The sequence below is a fragment of the Mustela putorius genome, unplaced genomic scaffold, assembly GCF_011764305.1.
Source record: "Mustela putorius furo isolate JIRA1106 unplaced genomic scaffold, ASM1176430v1.1 tig00003870_pilon_pilon_pilon, whole genome shotgun sequence".
Classification (NCBI taxonomy): Eukaryota; Metazoa; Chordata; class Mammalia; order Carnivora; family Mustelidae; genus Mustela; species Mustela putorius.
In genome coordinates this window covers 6356965-6364544 of record NW_025422022.1, presented here as the reverse complement: position 1 = coordinate 6364544, position 7580 = coordinate 6356965, and positions in this window count along the sequence as shown.

Genomic DNA, 7580 nt, shown 5'->3' with positions numbered 1-7580 from the left:
AGTAGGTTTGGGTTGGGGTCCAATTATTTTCATGTTTAATAGGCTCCTGGAAAATGCTGGTACTGTGATAGTGTAAGATTGGGGATAATGATTTAAGATCTTCAGTGTTTAGCCTCATTCATCACTTTCTGTATCTCCAAAGTCTTCTACAGTCATATACCAAGAGCAAAAAACACAAGACCACCTGGAAGGTCCTGGGGATGTTTATGGACCAGGCCTAGAAGTGACATACACCATTTCTTCCAACCATTCGTAACTCAGAAGTTATCCTGTGTCCCCAGCCTAGATGCACAGGGGACTGAAACTCACAAGATGCAAGGAAAGATAGAAGCATACAAATGCTAGTGAGTAGTAGCGGTATTTTTTAAAGATTTATTTATTTATTAGAGAGAGAGGAGTGCTTGAGTGGACGGGAGGGGCAGTCAGGGAGGGAGAGGATCTTGAACAAATTTTCTGCTGAGTAGGGAGCTGAGTGCAGGCTCAACCCCAGGACCCTGAGATCATGAGCTCAGCCAAAAATCAAGAGTTGGACTCTTAACTGACTAGACCATCCATGTGCCCCAAGTGGTAGCAGTCTTAGTCACAACTCGTAGGTACACATTAAGTTATTGATAATGATAATAATAATTTATTAATATTGTCTTCAAAATGGATATAATCAGGGAAGACATCTAAATTATAAAGCTATGTCCCTGTGTTTAGAATTTATTTATCATCTATTAGGCAAGGAAATAATGAATTAGAAATGTCAGTGATCCTTTAAGGAAGTACCTTGATAACACTGTAAACTGTGATGTGAATGTTTGTCACTTTTAAAATATACTTTGAGCTGAATTTCTGAAAGAAAGGTAAAGAAAAGAAATTGCACTTTTCGTAAGTGTCAATAAGAAAACAGTCCAACTCAAACTTAGTAGTTCCCTCAAGTGACTTTCATGACAGAGAGAGCCATGTGTGAAATTAAACAGCATGTGTCACTTTGTTGAGATTTTTCTGTGGGTTGTATTTTTCTAAGTGTAATCTGAGCCATTTCAACTAAGTTTTCGCTGCACCATTTATAACTTTTCCTATATTTATTTACTCAGAAATATATTATTCTTCATGTCATAGTGCCAAGAAATCTGGTTAGTAAAAATGCCAGATTCTTTTATTTGATTTTATTTGATTTCATTAGGGACCGTCAGCCTAGCTGCTTAAGTGCCCGACTACCGTTTGCAGTTAAACATTCATTAAGGAATCCCCAGTGGGTTCATTTGTTTCACTGAGGTCCAATTACAGTGCCACAAAAGCAGTTTTTGTAGCAATTAGCTGATTTTTCCTGTTTATGTTCTGTCTCTTTAGGAAGAGGACTAGCTTGTGGAGGTCAGATTTTTAATTAGGCACGATTTAGGGCCAATAAGAAAACTGATAATTTACTAAATGGCTGTGGTGGACTTAACAGCTCAAAGCAGAGGTAAATAACGCAACAGGGACCCCAGGACTCTGTTTTCCTGTTGTGCGCAGCTCAGAGCCCTACAACGCAAGGAATAGATTATGTGTTAAATGGTTGTCATTGATGCTAATGTACCATGTGGGGCACCAGTGTTTTAACCTCTGGTGCCCCCAGGATTAGTTATCCACACTGTCTGGTCATATGTCAGGAAAGAGAGGCATTTGCTTGTATTTGATTTCCTCGAAGTTGGTCTAAGAAGGAAACATTTGGTAAAATGGGGCAAGAACACATTATTACCAAAAGGCTAGGGTACAGTCTACCAAACAACCCTCAAATGACACAAATTGTAAGATTAACATCCTAAGTGTTATAGGTAGACTCTTGTGGGCTGTTATAGAGCTGAATGATGTCTCCCCAAAATTCACATGTTGGAGTCCTAACCTGGGAATATGTTTCCATTTGGGGACAGGGTTATTACAGAAATGATTAATGAGGTAATTTAGGTGAGCCCTGATGCAATATGACTGGTGTCCTTATTAAAAGATATTAGGACACAGATGCACAGGGAGGATCATGGAATGGCCCAAGGAGAAGATGACAGCTGTAGACCAAAGAGAGAGACCTCATGAAACCAGTCCTTCTGACATCTTGATCTTGGTCTCCTAGTTGTCTTAGTCTTCCTGAGAGGAAATCAATTTTCGTCACTTAATCTACACGTCTGGGGTACTTTGTAAGAATAGCACTAGCACGCTAATACATACACCTACTAAATGAATTTGAATAGTCATATTTAGGCAACAGACAGGTATGATTTCATAAATTCCCATGAATATCCGAAGTCAACAGCATCACAGGATAACTCCGGAACAAGGTAAAATGATTTGTACCCAGCTTTGGCTGTCCAGTCATCTAATCAAGAGCAAGAGAGTATTCTCCCAAATTACAGTCAATGTATAATGATTATTTCTGGGATTGCTAAGTAAAACAATCCTGCTGCTATATATAATCCAGAAGAGTCCTGCAAACTGAAGGAGTTTCAGCTCCAAACTATGTAAAAGAAACACAGTGTTTGAAATTTCAGGGGGAAAAAATGGGATTAAAAATAGACAGTTGGAAGATTTAGTTAGAAGAAAGCCATATCCATTATTAAATATAAACATTTATTAAAATGAAATTATAAAAACAGTAAATGCTACTCATGATACCTAAGTTAGTCTTAAGGCTATAATGAAGCCCATTTTTGTTCACCAAAATTTTCCCTTTCCTATAAATTCAAAAAGATTACTTGCATCTTTGCTTTCCTTTATCGAGATAATATGCCTTCTAAGGAACTCTTTTTTCAAGGTCTGGACATTTATCAAAATCACTGCTGGATTTTGTAATTTGAAGGTTTTGATTCCGTCGTATTCCCTGATCCTGAGACCAAGAGTAACTTTGATCTTTGAGATGTTTTAGGAAGCTCTTATTTAATTTGCTGGTCCTAGAAGACTCTGTGTCCCTCAAATCTCTTCTCAGGCCTGTGACAACTTCATGGGGAACCCACCACAATGGCACCTCCAACACAAGCCTCACCTCTCCTCTCCACAGAGAGCCTGGCTGTACTTCCTTCCCCAGTGTACCACGAACTGAATAGAAGAAATGCTCTACCTCAACCACACCCTCTCATGACTTCCCTTTTACTCCCCAATATTCAGCTCCCTTTATTTTTGTCACCAGAGGGTGTGACATAATTCCTGAATACTGACACTAAAATCCTCACAAAGGAGGAACTGGCACATGACAGTGATTCTGAGATGCCAAAATTCAACTAGGATGATCTATGCATGTTTTTAGGAAGAACGTGTGTTCGTGTGTATGTGTCTCTCTCTATTCTTAACAGACAAAAATGTCTTAAACTGTTGTGGTGATTCCTTCCTCTTGCATGTAAAATCAGTTTTTTGCTAAATAGTTTCTTTAGGAAAAAGATTTCATCCAGCATCGTCAGGACAAAGTTATTCTGTCAACTCTCTCCGTTTCCTGGTGCCATGGAACTGCTGACTGAGGTGTGACCCTCTTCTTTCCTAAGGAATCAGAGAAATTAAGGTAATTATGCAATTGGTCAGAGGAAACAGCAACAAAGAAGAATCTAGGATGTAATTGCCTTTTTATTCATTTATTCTGTTAATGAGTTTTAACAACTGTCTAGACATCTTTTTTTTTTTTTTACTTTATTTTTTCAGTGTTCCAAAATTCATTGTTTATGTACCACACCCAGTTCTCCATGCAATACTTGCCCTCCTTAATACCCATCACCAGGCCCTTCCAACCCCCCATGCCTCGCCCCTCCAAAACACTCAGTTTGTTTCTGAGTCTACAGTATCTCATTGTTCATCTCCCCCTCAGATTTCCCCCAATTCACTTTTCCTTTCCTTCTCCTAATGTCCTCCATGTTATTCCTTATGCTCCACAAATAAGCGAAACCATAGGATAACTGACTTATTTCACTCAGCATAATCTCCTCCAGTCTTGTGCATGTTGATACAAGAGTTGGGTATTCATCTTTTCTGATGGAGGCATAATATTCCACTGTATATATGGACTAAGACATTTTTTAAAATATTTGTGAAAAGTACAGAAAAGTCTTGAGAGCAAGGATACTCGACACATTGAATGAGTCTTTTTGCTCAGAGTAAACCAGATTTACACTGGATCTGATTCTCTCACTACATGACTGTTGAAACTAAGGGGCAAATGCCAAGGATACTTGGAAAATTGTACACACAGCAATGTTAGAAACTCAATAAGTACTTATGGGTTGATGGAAATTGCTCTAGCAGAAAAGAAAAACCCATCCAGATGAGAATATTTTGATATAAAGCCAGGCAATGGAGTTTCTACATTGCGGTTATACAGTCCCACAGGCCCTCCTATGTGATGTTTTTGAGGCTTTGCTAAATTTTAACATATGAAACAACCCACAACTACTAATTTTCTTTTTCTTTTTTTTTTCCCCATTAATACTTTTTGTGCCATTTTGGGGAGTAGCTTTTCTGTTCATGTTTCCGTAGTGGATTGCCAACTGTTACCTCTTATTAAGGAATCCAGACCATTCTAGCAATTTGCAAGGCACAATTAAGGAAAATTTATTCAAATTGTATCGAAAATAAGAGAAGTACCATTTTGAATAAAATTTCAGAATAACCTCTTATAATAAGCTGCTTATTTGTCATGTTTTCTTGACATCATGTTGGGGTATTCATAAGACTTTTTATTTGATTTCTTGGTTCTTGGTTCTTTTCTAGTTTTCCCAGGACAATTATAATTTATGTCTATAGCCCTGCCACTGTTATGAAGAATACCATCTTTAATTTGCAAACTTATAGCTGTTTTTATAATAAATCATAAGCTCACTGTACTTCCAGCCAAGTTTTAGGTAATGTCCCCGAGGTCACTAAAATGTCTCTACCTAACTTGGACTTTCATGGGAAAGTCCATGAAGACCTGGGCCCCATATGGTTTATTTAGACCTTGTCCACTGGAGAATCTTCCTATTCAAATGGACAGGCCTGATACATACGTTAATTTTGAAACTTGAATTCTGTGTGACTTGAAATTCTTTCAAGAGGGTCATTAATAATAATCAATCACTGAAGTAACTTTGTACAAACAATGAGCTGCCCTAGATTCCCTACAGACCAAAAATAAACACATGGCTTTCCATGAACTTAGCTGACAAAGAAAAGGAGAGTGGTTCTTCCTAACTTGTGTGTAGAATTTGAGACCATAATCCTCTACCTTTGTGTCTCTTTTGCCCAGGCCTTTCACTGGGGTCACCTCGATGATCACAAATATTTTAATTTTAGTTAGTTGGTCTTCGGGGCACAGTTTTCACACCCTTTATAAACAGAAGATGTCTTAGATAAATAGAAGCTTTAGTAATCTTGTCTTAAAAAGAGGTATAGAAAAGTCACATATCATGGAGCTTTTCATCAATCCTTATTTGAAGTACAAATATAAGCATAATCAGAAATATTTTACTGGCTACCTGGGATACAAACAATGTTCTTTTCACTCCTGGATCAAGCTGGCTTGCTTTATTCCTGTAAAAGAGAGTCTAATAAATTATATTTCCCAGTAGTGGTCATTCCTAATGGAAATCTCAATAAACTTACTTTCAGCAAGTGTTTATGCACACTTGAAGTGAAGTCTGGCAGGCCAGTAGGTCAGAACCTGGACTAAGGCTATTGAGGGTTATGTAGGAAATGAAACCCATACTTTAATTTCTCATGATTTTTAATTGAACTGTACATTTTGGATACATAAAGGTTTGACAAACTAGTATTTCTTCTATTAGAAATTAGACCTATAATTTGGACCCTGAACAATATTATTAAACTAAAATACAAATAGAAAGTTTATCAAGTAAAAAATTATTTCCTATTATATGAGAGCTTTCCTTACCTGAAAGCTAGTGTTACAATACAGATTTACATAGAAAATGATTCCAATCCTTGTGAAAATATTGAAGTCATATTGCAAGCTGAATTAAGAAAAGCAACTGGCCTCATAATTTTGTGTTAACTTTTTCACTATTATTTCAGGCAAGATTTTGTTTGCCTTTTTAATTCTAGAATGAGGACCCCAGGACAACAAATTACTATTTCTGATATTTATATTAGAGATCATTGCAAATTTAACATGGGCTTTTTTTTTCTTTGTTGCTTTCTTATCTATTTCAAATGACCTGACTCATGTTCAAGAATGATTGTCACGAATTATATTGAAAATAAAAAAGAACTTTCCATTAGCAAGCTACAATTTAAAAAAGAAAATCACCTAAAGGCTAAAGTATCATATTTAGGGTGCCTACACACTAATACCCAGCCCTAACTGGCTTCCAATTTTGGGCCAGAGGAGAGTGGGGGCTACTTGGGCTTCATAGCACACCCTCGCACCACCAACCCTTAATCTAAAACCCCTCATGAATTCCTAGGTAACTGAATCTGCCTGTAGGTGATCCTGGCATCTACTCAGCCTCCTGAATTTCAGATAAGTTTTCTAATTGATTCCAGAGTGAACTTTTTAAAAATGCTAATTGGCAAAGTGCTTTATTGGCTTCCCATGTTCTACGGATAAAAACCACACTTGGACTTGGCCTGTAAGGCTTGAACTAGTTGGCTTCTCTCTCATGTCACCTTGGCCTCGTCTCTGGTTTTCCTCCACACCTACCAGTGTACAGTTTCCCTCTGGATTTCCCTTTGCTTCAGGACCTTGGCTCTTCCCTCCAGCTAGGTGTGTAACTTTGAGCCACAGTTTGAACAGGTTTTTGGACTGTCTACTGTGGAAAGCTTGAAGGTCCTTTCCCAGAGGCTGTATGACTGCACCCGTGAGAGTGGTGGTGCAAGGAAAAACGTGGCTCTCACACTCCCCAGATTAAAAGCCCAGCTCTGTCCCTTACTACTGATCTAACCTTGGGATAATTACTTTCTATACCTCAGGTACGACATACATAAAAAGGTGATAAAGTACTAAATGTTGCCATGAGGATCAAGTAAGTTCCTCGTGCAAAGTAAACATTCGATGTTGTTGTTGTTGTTATAATATTTTAAAATTATAATATTTTACCCAAGCTACACACAAAGCACACATCCCCACAAAGCTCTTAGGCCACAAGAAAGGTGCCTTAGTGTATGAACCTTTTCAGATCTGAATACAGGCTGACATAGGAAGAAACAACTTTGAATGCATAGAAAAGGATGAGCAAAAGTTAATTCAAGAACCAAAATTAACCCAGAATGAGAAACAGTGATCATTTTCCCCATCATAGTAATCTTAGGGTTCCTTATCGCATGAGTGAGGTGAATTCATACGAAACTCCAGCCACACCTCATTTTGATATCATCGTAAATATCCTTCTCATTACAGCTCTTCATAATGGTCTGCTCCGAGTAGACACTCCGAGTAGTCTGATACTGTAGCCCCAGCCTGGGTAAGCTATTATTGGTGTAGGGGGGCTCTCAATATTAATGCCCCCTTATTCTGTGTTTCTTCAACTGAATACAACCACCAAGAACTGTTTCCAAATGTTCCCCGCTATCGTGTTCCCGGAAAATGAATGCAACAGTCAAAATGGATTTTTCTTTTTTTTTTTTTTTTTTTTTTTTTTTTTTTT